Source organism: Echinops telfairi, unplaced genomic scaffold, assembly GCF_000313985.2.
Source record: "Echinops telfairi isolate 266 unplaced genomic scaffold, ASM31398v2 ScPeMD7_7425;HRSCAF=8463, whole genome shotgun sequence".
NCBI lineage: Eukaryota > Metazoa > Chordata > Mammalia > Afrosoricida > Tenrecidae > Echinops > Echinops telfairi.
The window spans coordinates 7,786,420-7,802,632 of record NW_022111325.1 but is presented as its reverse complement, the minus strand read 5'-3'; the positions used below and the strand labels follow the sequence as shown (position 1 = coordinate 7,802,632).

General features: G+C 40.6%; 1 pseudogene; it reads left to right on the top strand.

Moving 5' to 3' along the window:
• The first annotated feature begins 15,143 nt into the window (after positions 1-15,143).
• LOC101638552 lies at positions 15,144-15,835 on the top strand (annotated as a pseudogene).
• The last annotated feature ends 378 nt before the right edge of the window (positions 15,836-16,213 follow it).

Here is a 16,213-nt window from a genome sequence, read left to right as displayed (position 1 = left end):
ATATATATATATATATATACAACAGCAAGAAGCGAACATGAAAACAATAACCAAATAAAACCTAGTAAAACCTCAGCTGAAAAGTATATACTTAACTTCCTGAGGAGCTGCCAACTATTTGCAGGAAAACGGTTTCACATAACTAACATGCACAGCATCAGTGGAGGAGGGTTGCAGTGTCTCCACATTTTTTGCCAACACTTGTTATTGTCTGTGTCCCTTATTCGTAGTCATGAAGTGATAGCTCGTGCTCATCTTTTCACATATACAATTCAATCAGTCATATTAAGAAGAGTTAACATTTTTTAAAAAAGAAGAGCTGTACAATCACCACCACAATCAATTTCAGAACATTCTCTTCTCAAACTCCCCCTTTCCCCTCATTCTTCCCTGCCGTCCAGTTACTGACACTATGGATCTACCTCTCCTGAACTTCTTGTGCAGAAAATCATACAAAACAAAATAAAATCATCGAAAGTCAACAAAACCAAGAACAATGACTAGACAAAACATCAAAACAGAAAAACTTCCATCAAAGAGAAAGCAGAAAATATTAAAAACAGAAACAAGTTTACAATGATCCAAAGGGAGATCGAGTGATAGGGTATTGTATTTGGACATGACTGCATCTGTCACAATCAACTTTACAATGCTCACTACTGAGCATTCACAATTTAAACTCTGATACCATTTCTTCCTGCAGACTTAAATTATCTACAACCCTTGGATCACACAGGCTAGTATGCATCTTCCATGTGGACTTTGTTGATGCCTCACCTAAACAGCTGCTTGTTTGAAGACAGGCCTCTAAGACCCCAGACACTACCCTTTCTGGCAGCCGGCCATCATCTGGTTTCTTCAGAACACTTTGTTATAGAACCCATATCTTCAGTGAGCTCTTCCTGAGGATGCACATCAATCAGAGCCATACATCCGTTTGGAGGAGACAAAGGGCGTTAGCTACTATCTCAAGGACAGTTTGAAAGGGGAAGGCTCTAACAATGGAGAAAGCCGTGAGCAAGCACACGCAGCAGTCTAAACGAGAGAATGAGAACTCGGGCCCCACATCCATGGGAATAGGTGGATTGATGGAATTGAGAAGCCAGGAAGTATTTACGATGACTCAGAGATTTCTGATACATATTAAGTGAAATGGTGACGCTACATCAAATTAGAGGCGACAGAGAGTGAGCAAGTTTAAAAGGTAGATAATGAATTTGGTTGTATCAGGTATCCTAAATGTCTGCAGGTACTAAGGCATGGATGTCCATAGGAAACAGGCAATACCATGTCGTCTCTGCCACTCTTCCTCAAGCCACCTTTCCAATCTACTATTCCCTGAATGAAACTCATGCTTTTCTGTCTCCGCCCCCTTGCTCATTCCACACGAAGTGCTTTCCTTTGCTCAGTCTATCTGAAATGCCTTCTCCGCATCATCATTCATATCCAAAATATTCCCAAGTCTAATTCAAATTATATTTCCTGCACTCAACCATTCCTGCCGCCATGAGTTGACCTAAGTTCTCCCTTCTCTAAAATCCAAAATCTTTCTCTCCACCTCACCTACACATTGGACTGCTAACCACAAGGACAGCAGTTTGAAACCACCAGCTTCTCTACTGGAGAAAGACAAGACTTTCCATTCCCGTAAAGAGTTACAGTCTGGGAAACCTCGGGCAGGGCCAGTCCTACCCTGTCCTATGTGGCTGTGAATCAGAACTGACTCAATGGCAGTGAGTTTGGTTTGGAGGTTTGGTGTTCCTGAGAAGGAGTCATAAAAGGAGAAAAAAGAAACAGAGAACAAATAGTTAACAAATAGCAAGATGAAACGTTTAAATCCTACCGTATCAATTGCAAGGAGCCCTGATCTTGGTATTGGACGGGCGGTGGACTGATCACCGCAAGTTCAGTTCAAACCCACTAAGTGCTCTGAAGGCGAAAGGCGAAGCTATCTGCTCCCGTAAAGATTTACAACCTAAAAAAAAAAAGATTTACAACCTTAGAAACCCTCTATCAGGGGGCTATGCGTCTGAATCAGCTCAAGTGCATTCAGATAACACTAATGACATTAATTATGAATTATTTAAACACTACAATGAAAAAATAAGACTGCTTATATGATTTTAAGACCCCCAGGCCCTGCACAATTAGGAGATAGAGCAGGAGCACGAAAAATCATACTGGGCAAATTAAATGGGATGTCCATTTAACTTTAACGCTATACCTCCAAACCAAGAAACTAGACCCCAGGAGGGCTTTGATAGTACATAACCAGCCTTAGAAGCTACTCTTCTTCTTCTCTTTGTTGTGTAAAACTATGTACCACGTGGATGAAAATAAAAACTGTAGCCTTTAGTATGGATTTCAACTCAAGGTAAAGAAAACAAAAATCCTCATAACTAGACCAATAGAAAACAAAATGATAAATGGAGAAAATATGGAAGTTGTCAAGGATCTCATTTGCCTTGGAGTCACATGCTCATGGAAGCAGCAATCAATAAATCAAACGATACATTGTACTAAGGACATTCGGCTGCATGATACCTCTTTAAAATATTGGCAAGCAAGAATGTCAATATGAGGGATGCAATTGACCGAACCCATAATATTTTCAATCACCTCACATGCATGTGAAAGTTGGACAGGAAGACTACAGAAGGACGGGCACATTTGATTTATGCTGTTGGCAAAGAATATTGAATATGCCATGGACTGCCAGAAGAAGAGCAAATAAATGTGTCTCAGAAGAAGTGCAGCTAGAATGTTCTGCAGAATACAGAACGTCAAGAATTCCTCTCCCATACTTTGGACATGTTATCAGAAGAGACAAGTCCTTGGAAAAGGACATCATGCTTGGTGAAATTAAAGGTCAACACAAAAGAGACGCCTATTAAGGAGATGCCCTGGCACAGTGGTTGCAGTAATCGAGGGCTCAAGCACAATTGTGAGGATGGGGCACGGTCGGGCAGTGTTTCCCTCCGTTGCTCATGCGGCTATGAGGGGTACGAACGGACCCACCAGCTATTAACCACACATATCACATTGCATTCACAAACTCAATTTTTATAGGTATACTAACACAACTTATTTCATCAAGCATATTAGTCAGCTGTGTAATCATTAACTTAATCAATAGCTTTTTTTCCCATCATTATACAGAAACTCTGCTTCATATACAAACTTTCGCCTCCCACTTCTGGTAAGTACTCAAAATTGTGGTTTCTCTACCTTTGCCTTTTTGTCTTTCTATATAAGTGAGGCTGTACATTATTTGTCCTGGTTTTTTTTGGGAGGTGTCCTTATGTTGTTGATGTATTTCCCTCAACATAATATCTTGAAGCACCATTCACGTTGTAGCATGTGTTCGTATTTATTATTATTATTATTTGTTGTTGTTGTTAGGTATCATCGAGTTGGTTCTGGTCCATAGCGACCCTATGCACAACAGAACAAAACACTGCATGGTCCTGCACCAGCCTCACAATTGTTCCTACGCTGGAGCCCACTGTAAACCCACCGTGTCAATCCATCTCCTGGAGGACCTTCTTTTTCACTTCCCTCCCCCTTTGTCAAGCATGCTGTCCTTCTCCAGGGACTGGCCTCTCCTGACAACATGTCCAAGTATGTCTGACGAAGTCCTCAAAGGAGCAATCTGGCCGCACTTCTTCCAAGACAGGTTTGATTGTCCTTGTGACAGACCACGGAACGTTCAATGTCCTTTGCCGGCACCACAAGTCAAATGCCTAGATTCTTCTTTGATCTTCCTTATTCAATGTCCAACTTTCACATGCATATAAGGCATTTGAAAAATACCATAGTGAAGTTAGTCAATCACAGAGCAACAAATATTGTATACGTCCACTACTACAAGAAGAAACATCAATTAAACAACTCTTAGAGACTCACTCCCAAACAAAGGGTACAAAGGCTACGTCACCCCGCTTACGTGCACTTCAGAAGAATCACCCTGAAGGAGGCGTCCTCATATACACTGGAGTCACCCCTTCAAGAAGGGGCAATGGAAAAGACCATCCATTTGATGCTACACAACATTGAGACAAGGCTGTGGCGAATCAACAGGCCCTCCACAGGAATGCGGGAAACCTTACTGAAAAATCGAGTTAGAACAAGGGAGGGAGCATCTACATTTTAGAGGAGGCCCTGTTATTCTGCTGGTGAGTGTGGTGTGTAAATGAGGAGGAGCATCCTCACATCGGGCAGGGATGCTACAGGGACAATAAACCCAATTTTATGCTCCCGGGTAGACACTTCAAACATGTTTCTACCCAACCCTCAGTTAATCACACCATGGACTAAACACCATGATGATGTTAGACACTGGCCTTACCTGGAGCATGGCATCCCCCAAGGGCCACACCAGAAAGACTCAACTTCGAAACCCAACTGAACAAACTGAGACCTACCTCAAAACTACCTGTACCCTTGGAATTAGGAATGAAATACTCTGATGGGAGAGGAAGCAAAGGACGGCCACGCCAAGACTGTGGAAATGGCAGTCGCTGAATCTTGCGTAAGACCCCTGGCTTCGTGGGTGTCCAATGAACGGAGACCCAGAACCACCATATATTTAATACTTCAATGCTCACCTTGCATGAATATGACAGGTTTTAATCTGATAGTCAAGGATCTGTAAGAAATGACACAGGAAAAATTCTCCTAGCAATAATCCCCATGCTCAGTGTAAACAGAGCTCAATCAATTAAGAAATCAATCTGTACAAAGAAACAACTCATGGATTGCAGCTCACAGTTGCACTATACTCAGATAAACTCATAAAAACAGTATCTTAAATTCTACGGATAGAATTGGATGAATTCTGTATGGATAGTCATTGGATAAATTATTGATGTTACCAATGCAATACCTTATACCCCAGGGGGATGATTGACAGTGTTTCTCTTTTTGATTTCTTTGTTTTTTGTTTCCCTACCTTTTGTTTGTTTGTTTTGTTGTTGGGGTTTTTTTTTGGTGGGGGGTTGGTCATAATACGACCACCAAAGTAAACCAGAGTCACTCATAACCATGAACAAGCAGATGGAAAAGGATATCAATAATGGTATAAGCAATGAGACAAGTTGAAGTTGTTGAATTAGAGAATGTTTTGTGGTGTATATTTTTGCCACAATTAGGGAAAAAATTACATAAAGAGCAATGAGTACAAGGAAGAAGAAAATGTTCTAGAATAGATGGTAATGATAATTGTACAACTCTTTTTGATATGATTGAATTATTAAATTGTATGATATGTGGATGAAGTGCTAATAAAAATTGATTTTAAAAATACCATGGTACCAAAATTGATTATGATGATGATTGTACAACTTTTCTTAATATGATTTAACTATTGAATTGTATGATATGCGAATTATATACATAAAAATGTTTTTTACAAATACCATGGCTTGGTTCAGGTGCACCTGAGTCCTCAAAGTAACATCCTTGTTTTCAACATTCTAAAGAGGTCTTGTGCAGCAGACTTACCTAATTTAACTCATCTTTTGATTTCTTGACTGCTGCTTCCATGAGCATTGATTGTGGAGCCAAGCAAGACAAAGTCCTTGACAACTTCAACCTTTTCTCCATTTATCATATTACCTGTTGGTCCAATTGTGAGGATTTTGGTCTTCTGTGCATATCGAGGCTGCAATTTTGCATATTCATCAGTAAGAGCTTCAAGTCGTCCTCACTTCCAGCAAGCAAGGTTGTGTCATCTGGACATTACAGGTTGTTAATAAGTCTTCTTGCGATCCTGATGCCACACTCTTTGTCATATAAGCCAGCTTCTCTAATGATTTGCTCCGCATACAGACTGAATAAATATGATGAGAGGATACAACCTTGATGCACATCTTTCCTGATTTTAGAACATGTAGTATCCCCTTATTGTGTTTGCACAATTACCTCTTGATCCATGTACAAGTTCCACATGAGCACAGTGAAGTGTTCTGGAATTGCCTTTCTTCTCAATGCTATCCATGGTTTGTTATGATCCACACAGTTGAATGCCTTGTCACTGTCAGTAAAACACAAGTGAATATCTTTCTGGTATTCAGCTAAAATCCATCTGACATCAGCAAGGATATCCTTTGTTCCACATCTTCTTCTGAATCTCACTTAAACCTCTGACAGCTCCCTGTTGATGCACTGCTGTAACAATTGTTGGATGATCTTCAGCAAAATGTTACTGGCATGTGATACCAGTGATATTGTTCAATAGTTTGAGCCTTCTGTTAGGTCACCTTTCTTTGGAATTGATACAAATATGGGTCTCTTCCAATTGGCCAAGTAGCTGTCACCCAAATTTCCTGGCATAGTAGAATAAGTGTGTGATAGGAAGGTTTAGTGTGCCAACCTGGCCAATAGGAACACGTGGGATTAATCAGGTCATAGATTGATTGGAGGGCAAAGAAATAAATGGTTCTGTAAGACCTGCCCATCTCTCTTGCTCTCTGATGATGCTGGAGCATGTGTGCTTCTGCTGTAGCTAGTTCTCTGACTTAACCTGTGAGCTACACTACCTGTGGACCAGGCCAATCCGTGGATCGTGTAGCAATAGCTTGAGGTGCCTTTGAGACCTGCTTTGCCACACTGCTGGTGTATACATTGCTTGAGCTTGAGGTGGATTCTTTTGTCTGGCTTGCTTTCAATATTCCATCCAGGCCTGCTTCACTAAGCTCCCCAGCTATTGACTGTTGGTGACCCACCCTGCTACCTGCTGCCTGTGCACAGACTGGGCTTGCCTTGCCCCAGGGAAGACTCTGCTGTCTGCTTCCTTGACCTTGGACCCCACAGCCCACAAGAGTTAAAGGACTTCCAGTATATTAACTGTCCCATGGAATGAGTTGAACTGAACCCTCTGTACTGCTATGAGTAATAATTAGCTGTTATAGTCCTTCTCATTGTATATACCTATATGTATGTATATATATTTAATCATAAGTATCCTGGTTTCGTTTCTCTAGAGAACCCTGCCTAACAGAAATGTTTCCAGTGCTTTGTCAGCTTGTTGAAATCTTTCAATAAATCATCAATGCCTGGAGCAATGTTTTTGGCTAATGCTTTCAGTGCAACTTGAACTTCTTCCTTTAGTACTGTTGGTTCTTGCTCATATGCTACTTCCTGAAATGATAGAATGTCAACTAGTTCTTTTTGATACAATGACTCTATGTATTCCTTCCCTCTCCTTCTGATGCTTCCTGCATCATTCAATAGTTTTCCCACAGAATCTTTCAACGTTGCAACTCAAGGCTGTACTTTTTTCTTCAGTTCTTTTTGTTTAAGATATGCTGAGTGTATTCTCCCTTTTCAGTTTTCTCACTTTAGATTTTTGTATATTTCATTATGAGATTTGACTTTGTCTTCTCAAGCTACCCTTCGCATGCTCCTTAGAAGTGAGGCTAGGGAGGCTCCATCTAATATACTTTGGACATGTTATCAGAAGGAACAAGTCCATGAAAAAGGAAAATATGCTCGCTCGAGCAGGACAGTGACAAAGAGGAAGACCCTTAAGGAGATGAAGATTGACGTGATAGCTGCAACAGTTGACTCAAGCATGGTAATTGTTGTGAAGACCACAAAGACAAAGCAGTATCGACTTATATAAAGGGTAGGAAATCCAACCCCTAGTGACCGAAAGCAGATCAAGGAGCAAGAGTTTACAAAGGATTTGATGAAATGGGGGGTGGGGATGGGAGGGTGGAGAATATATATGTTCATTTTCTTGATGATGAGTTAGTTACCACAGTTTTATATATAATGGGGCTTCAATAAGTTCATGGAAACATTTCATTATCTTTTGGGAAGTTTCACAGAGCAGATCAGGTTTCCCTTCAACAATTCATACACATTTTGTTTCATCGCATTGACTGCAATTCCCACAACGAACCATCTTGTAGCCTAATTCCTCCGTGCGGTTTTCCTTTGCATTCCTCATTCTTTCCAACCTTTCCTGAATTCTGAACTTTGGCCTTGGGGAAATGCTGTCTTTTAGATCTCAAATGATGTTCTGAGATGCACACCTCCTCTCTCCCCGTGTTGTTGTTGTTGTCGTTAGGTGCCATGAGTTGGTTCCAGCTCATCGCCAACACATGAACAGCAGCATGAAGCCCTGCACCACCTCACAGTTATTCGGATGTTTGAGTCCCTTGTTGCAGCCTCTGTGTCTGTCCATGCTTCTTCGTTTTCGCTGCCCCTCTGCTTCGCCAAAGCCCCCCTGTAATTACGTGTGCTGTTTGGATGAACCTTGAGCCATGGTGGTGAATTTATTCCCACGCCTAAAGGACAACTAAGGGCTACAATCTTAAAGATTCCACCAGTATCTACCTGACCAGTAAACCTGGTCTAATTGTAGCTCTGAGTGTTGTTCCACATTTTTCCCTGACCTACGCAAGGATTTTCTATTGTGTTCCCTTTCCGAACAGTTAGTGGTGGTAGCCGGGCACCATCTAGTTCTGGTCTCACAAGATTGTGGAAACTGATATTCCCATGGTCCATTCGTCCATTGGGCTAATTGTTTCCATGTGCTTTCAATGTTCATCCTCTGGACAAAGGTAAACCCATAAGTTTCACACTTTAGATGGCCACACATAAACTTTTAAAACTCACCCAAGTAGGATGTACAACATTGTCTTTGTCTGTGTTTCGCCAATTGAACTTGGTGTCCCTGAGACTATGATCCGGAGCTCCCAGGCCCAGCGAGTCATTCCAACACAGTGTTGGAATCAAAGAATGTTTCTTTTAGTGTGAAAATTTTTCTTGACTTTTTACAATGTGGTTTCATGTAACGTTTGTCCTTTTGTGCTTGACTGGTTTCACTCAGTGTAATATCCTCCAGCTTCATTTATGTGATGATGTGTTTTGCGGATCCACGGTTATTCTTTAACATGGTGTAGTATCTCACTGTGTGTATGAACCATAGTTTGTTTATACATTCTTCCATTGATGAACATGTAGGCTATTGCCATTCTTTTTGTCATTGTAAACAGTGCTGTGATGAACATGAATGTAGATGTATATATTTGAGACATGACTCTTATTTCTCGAGAATCTATACCAAGGAGAGGGATTGCTTTGTCAAATATTTCTGTTTCCAACTTTTTAAGGAAACACCTTACCATGTTCCACAGTGACCGCACCATTTTACAGTCCTATGACTAGTGTATGAGTGCTCCAGTCTCTCCACATCCTTACCAGCATTTGTTGTTTACTGTTTTTTGAACTTTGATGTTAATGCTGAAGTGTTACTATCTCATTTTTGTCTTGATTTATATCTTCCTTATAACTAATAATTGTGAGCATTTCTTCCTATTTCTGTTGACCACCTGAATGTCTTCTTTGTTAAAGTGTCTGTTTATGTTCCATTATCCTTTCATTCAATTTCCTCATGAACTTTTAAAAGCCTCCTTGTATATCAAAACTTACTACATTGTACACCTCAAAATGTGCAACTTGTCGAAGGCCTAGCATACTTCAATATAACGGTTTTTTAAATTCTATCAAATGAGAAAAAATAAAGAAAATCCAATTAAAGATAGGAATAAGAAAAAGACATCCCATATCACAATTATTAATAACTGTTGTTATGATAGTCCTAGCCCATGCATCAAGACAGGAAAAGGAAATAATAAATAAAAATCACTGAAAACAATAGAGCTAGAGTTGTCCTTTCAAAAGAGAAAAGGTGAGTTATTCATTAAATGATATTAGGACACTTAGGCAGCTACTTAGAAAAAATAGTTGGATTTCGACCTCATTTCTTTGTTTCTTTCTTTTTCAAAATCATTTTATTGGAAGCTAATACAAATATCCTATCAGTATATATTGTTCAATTACATCATGCAGTATTGTACAATCGCTACCACAATCAGTTTCAAAACATTTTCCTTTCTTGAACCCCTTGACATCAGCTCCCTTTTACCACCCACCCCCCACTACCACTGTACACCCCCACCTCATCCCCAAAACCCTTATTCTGCTTGTTGACTCTGTAGCTTCATCAATCCTGGGTTTCATATACTGAAAAATAGAAAAACATAAAACTTCAAGAGGGTCTCCCCAATGACCAAATACATTGAGATAAACCCCTATGTGAACAAACAGAAACTGCTGACAACCAGATCAGCCCAGTGAGCATCAGAGGGGGGGGTCAATGACAAGGTGTCAATCACTCAAGTCAGTTTATCGTGTTGATCTCCTGTAGTCATCTCTCCAGTGCTCTCTGCTTGATAACCAGTTTCTTCCCACCCCTCTGTTACGGAGAGAGGGAAATCACTTTGTGTGTGTGTGTGTGTGTGTGTGTGTGTGTGTGTGTGTATCAAAGTCAGTTTATGAGGAATATTTATTTTTTAAATAATTTTATTAGGGGCTCATACGACTCTTATCACAATCCATACATACACCCATTGTGTCAAGCATATTTGCACATTCATTGCCCTAATCATTCTCAAAGCGTTTGCTCTCCACTTAGGCCGCTGGCATCAGCTCCTTATTTTTCCCCCTCCCTCCCTGCTCCCCCTTCCCTCATGAACCCTTGACAATTTATAAATTATTATTTTGTCATATCTTGCACTGTCCGACGTCTCCCCTTACCCACCCTTCTGCTGTCCGTCCCCCAGGGAGAAGGCTATATGTAGATCTTCACTCGGTCTCCCTTTCCACCCGACCCTTCCTCCACCATCCCAGTATCGCCACTCTCACCACTGGTCCTGAAGGGATCCCTGAGTTCCCTGTGGGAAATCACTTTTTATTTCCTCAGCAGATCTCACAAACGTATCTTGGGTTCCTACTGTCATCCATAGCCTTCTGCAAACCAGAATCTCACAGTTTAGACTCTGATACTAGTCCCTCCTTTGGCTTTGGATTATATGATTCACAATCCTTTGGTCACTGATGTTGATGTGCTTCGTCCATGTGGACCTAGTTGACATCTCATTTAGACAGCTGCTTTTTTGGAAACAAGCTTTAAGATCCCTATTTTATCTGATAGCTGATAGTTGAGCACCATCTAATTTCTTCACCACCCTTTGCTATAGCACCCATATCTTCTGTTTCCTTCCTGAGAGTGAGGATCCAGCAAGGCCATGATGTGAGAACTAGTTGCTCTTAAATTGGAGCTAGGATTTAGTTTTAGCCCAAAACCCATTCCTGGATCTATGTTTTATCTGACTTTGCCCCCTTTCAAAACCTCTTTCTTAATTTATGGTAAGGAGTCTTATTGATCATCTCCTTGGGGCATAAAGATCTACCATTAATACTGTCATTCATTAGCCCCTAGTACCAATTTTTTAAACACTTTTGTTGATACTTAATCCACATGTCACACAATTCAATAGTACAATCATATCAAGAAGAATTGTACAACCATTACCACAATCAATTTCAGAACATTTTCTCTCCCCCCCCCCCGCCCCCCATGACTAATTCCCCTTTAAAATTAGTTGTCTAATCACCTTCAGTTCTAGTGCTCACTCCCCCTCCCACCTTCATTGTTTACTCCCAACCCCCCACCCCCATCTTCCCTCCCCTACAAACACTTGCATCAGCTATTATCTCTATGCATTCACTCCTGTGCATTTGAAAAACTTTCCCAGGAAATAACATTTCTAGGTTCTGAAGAAACTACCTCACGGTCCTGCCTGGGGTCTAAGATTAACATTGCCAGTAAGTTCTTCCTAGCCCTCCTTCCCAGCCCTTTTTAATTATTTTGATTTGAGAACTCCGGTGTTTAGTTTAGGAGTGAGAACTTCTGTTCCATTTTATAAGCCACTCGCTTGCTGCCCTAGTGAGCATACTGTACAGAATCATAACTGAGTGATTTGATTCCTTGATCATCACACCAATATGTGACTTATGGTCAAAAGACCAATTTTAATAACAAAAGTGCTTCACACAGATGCAGAAAATACTGGTGGGATGAAAAAATAATCATTTATAAATTATCAAGGTTCATGAGGGAGGAAGGGTGGGGAAGGGAGGGGGTAAAATGAGGAGCTGATACCAAAGGCTCAAGTAGAAAGAAAATGTTTTGAAAATGATGATGGCAACATATGTACAAATGTGCTTGATACAATGAATGTATGTATAGATTGTGATAAGAGCTGTAAGAGCCCCTGTGATAGGTAGGTCTATTGTGCCAATAGGAACATGTGGGATTAATAAGGTCGCAGTTTGATTGGAGGGCAAAGAAATAAATGATTCTGCAAGCCTTGCCTGTCTGTCTGTCTCTTGCTCTCTGGTGATTGGACCAGTGTGCAGCTTCAGCGAGTTCTCTGCCTCAACCTGTGAGCTACACTACCTGTGGGACACCTAACCTGTGGATCATGTTCCTAGAGCTTAAGGTTCCTTCAAGACCTGCTTCACCATGCTGCTGGTGTCAACATTGCTTGAACTTGGCACTGCTGGATGTTGTCATCTGGCTGACTGTTGGTGACCTGCCCTGCTGTTTGCTGCCTCTGACCAGACTGCTGCATTGCTCTACAGAAGATTCAGCTGTCTGCTTCCTTGGCCTTGGACCCAGCAACCCTTGTGAATTGAAGACCTTCCAGTACATTAACTGTTTCATGGAAGTGAGTTGAACTGAGACCTCTGTACTTCTGTGTGGACTAATTAGCTGTTATATTCCTTCATGCTGTATATATCCATCCATATATATATACTAAGTGTCCCAGTTTTGGTTCTCAACCTTCCTAATGCCGCAACCCTTTAATACAGTTTCTTATGTTGTGGTGACCCCAACCATAATATTATTTTCATTGCTACTTCATATCTGTAATTTTGCTACTGTTATGAATCATCATGTAAATATCTGATATGCACGATGTATTTTCATTGTTACAAACTGAACATAATTAAAACATAATTATAACAAAAACAACATGTAATTCTATATTGTGACATATTTATTTCTAATTAAAAATAGATGAAATTTTGTCTTGAACCACAGTACAGCATGGGTAACAATCTTCACACCAGGTACATGTATCTGCATGGGGGCGGACCCACCTGGAGACAGATAGAGGAGCGGTGTCTTGGTTCCTAAGACCATCAGAAATATGTGTTTTCCAATAGTCTTAGGCAACCACTGTAAAAGGGTCATTCAACCCCCAAAGGGGTCGCAACCCACAGGAGGTTGAGAACCGCTGGAGTCTAGAGAACCCTGTCTAACACAGTCCCAATAAAATGATTTTTTAAATAAAATATAATACTGGTGGGTAGTTGACACCATAAACACTGCGCAAATATAGAAACTATACACTGGTATTACATTAATATTTGATATGCTCGTTTTAAATCAATGCTTTCACTTTTTTGTGGACAAATAATGGTTGTTTGCTGAGGTATTCTTTTCTTCATGTGGATTGTCCCATACCTGTTCTGAGAGATGCAGTCGTATGTACCAGAGGCTGAACAAACCCCTAGATATGGTGGCCTTCAGCCGAGTTCTTAATGTTCCCCATCTTTCCGTCATTGCTCTTTTGGCAACAGCAGGGTCAGCGGTGAGAAGAATAGAAGAGGGTAAATAAGAACCTAGGCAAGGCTTGCCACGTTTCCAACAATCCCAATATCTACTAGATCAAAGTAATTGCTCCCTGTTTCTGAAACTGAGCTTTTATTTACCATCAGAATTAGAACAAACAGGTTTGTTTCTTCAAACACATTTGAATAAGTTACCAGAAAGCCATCAAACATGGGGACTCTCAGCAGCACCTGTTAGATCCATAAAAGAGATGCAATATCTTAATTAATAAAGGTAGAATCTTTTAAGTGTGTAAATAGGATAGAACTGTTGGTCTTATATATTTCAAGTAAAAGTAGACGGCTGCACTTGTCTTGCACATTGGATTAATGTAACTTCCATCAACAGTGAACATCAGAATGTTTTAACCAATGTTAAAGATTGTCAGACGACCCACATGGAAGAAGCACACTAGCCTGTGTGATCATGAGGTGTCAACAAGATCAGGTATCAGGCATCAGAAGACACAAAATAAACAATCATATTGATGAGAAGGAGGGTGGGTGGAGTGAAGACCCAAAGCCCATCTGTAGACAATTGGACATCCCCTCACAGCAGGGTCACTAAGAAGGGACAAGCCAGCCGGGGTGCAGTATAGCACCAATGGAACATACAATAGTCATCTAGCCCTTTACTGCTTCCTCCCCACCACTATCATGACCCCAGTTTTACCTTACAAATCCACCTAGACCAGAGCACGCACACTGATGCAGATAAGATCTCTCAACACACAGAATACAGGACAGATAAACCCTCAGAAACAATAATGGGAGTATAGATACCATGAGGGTAGGGAGAAGGTTGGGGGAGAAAGGAGGAACCAATGGCAATGATCGACATATAACCACCCCCACATACACAGGGTGATGAATAACAGAAGCATGGGTGACGGGAGATAGCGGACAGTGTAAGGTATGAAAACAATAATAATTTACAATTTATCAAGGATTTGTGAGGGTGGGGAGGTGAGGGAGGGAGTAAAAAAATGAGGAGCTGATACCAAGGGTTCAAGTAGAAAGAAAATGTTTTGAAAAGGATGATGGCAACATATGTACAAAGGTGCTGGACACAATGGATATATGGATTGTTATGAGAGCTATAAAAGTCCCCACTAAAATGATTTTAAAAGATTGTCATGGCTGGTCCAAAGGTAGTGAGATCTCACAACGATTGCTTGCAGTCAATTACTGGTCGACCTATTTGTCTACCCCCCCTCACTACTGCACTTGACTAGTCTTTAAAAAAAAAAAAAAAAAGATTGTCAGACCAAATGCTTCTGTTTTTAAATTATATTTCATCACAGGTGACAGTTTTAAATAGAAATTGATTGGCTTTTCCTACACACAAATTAGAATGAAAATTCTGTTCCAGTTTTGATGCACTAAATGTTCCTTTTAACTATTTCCTTTTTTTTTCCTTCTAACTATTTCTTTAGGGATATATTGAAGTGCCAATAGGTTGGGTTATGTTCTGTAATAAAGTACTAATCTGTTTTTTAGAATATCTACAATTTTAGGAAAATGTCAACTTTTAATTACTTTTTTGTTGCTGGGTTGTTTTTTTTCAAAGATACAGTAAAGTAATTTTATTTCACTAAAGAAAGAAAGAAAAATCTGATTGGGAAATCCTCTAATAAGAACAATCGTTAATGGAAGAGTAAAATAAATGTAAGAACTCTTTTTGGGCCAAAGCTATTGCAGAAAAATCTAAAAGAACTCAGGCAGAGACCAGGAAGTTAATGAGGATCCAGAGGGAGCCACAGGCTTTAGATGACGTGGTGTCAGCTGACAGTGGGGTCCTGGGGAACCTGATCATTCAAGCCAGCGGAGATTGCTCATACGCCTGGAAGCAGTGTGACAAGGCTTAAGCAGAGTATGTGACGCAAAGCTAGATCTACAGCGCAAGACTGAAATTAAAGAACAACTCACTGAGCCCCTCTCCACCCTCATGCAGCAGAATGAGCTCCGGAAGGCCAACAAGTCGGAGGCATCGATGCAACAGCCGGATGTCCCGGCTGATGGGGAGACTCTGGAACTGGAGGTCGAGGTGGAGAGATTGCCGCAGGAGCAAGAACCAGAATCAGGAAAACAAACGGTTCCTTTGGAGAGGTCACGTCAGCCTTCTGGGGACAGGGTGACATTAGGATGTTCTAAAGAGGACCAAACGCCTCAGGAACAGACTGTTTCCTCAAAGGATGAGCAATGCGAAAATTACAAAAGCAGTTCCCTTCTTAGTCCAAACGGCCAGAATCAAGACATTGCAACGAGTGTAAGGGACATTTTCTGTGCTCTGCCCACATGAAGCGCCAGTGTGTGTTCTTTCCGGCTAATAGGATACATGTAAAGTAGACTTTCGGCTATACGCTATACTCTAACCCCGTGATAAAAATCTCTTCAAAACAGTGTCAGTCTTTGAGTTTATGACTGTTTTTACTATTTTTCACATGCTTGAGCATTCTGAAGTCCCAAATTATGAGAATTTTATATCAGGGGGTGGATATTTCACCTTGATTTGTGTCCAGTTCTTTCAGTGTGTCATTGTCAAAGGGTGAAAGAAAATAATCTAAAAGGATGGAAGAAAAACCACATGGTTCAAATGTTTTTCTAAACCTGATAAAATAGAAAAGTAAAATGAAAATGACACCAATATCTAATCAAATTATATAACTTCTCCTGAGAA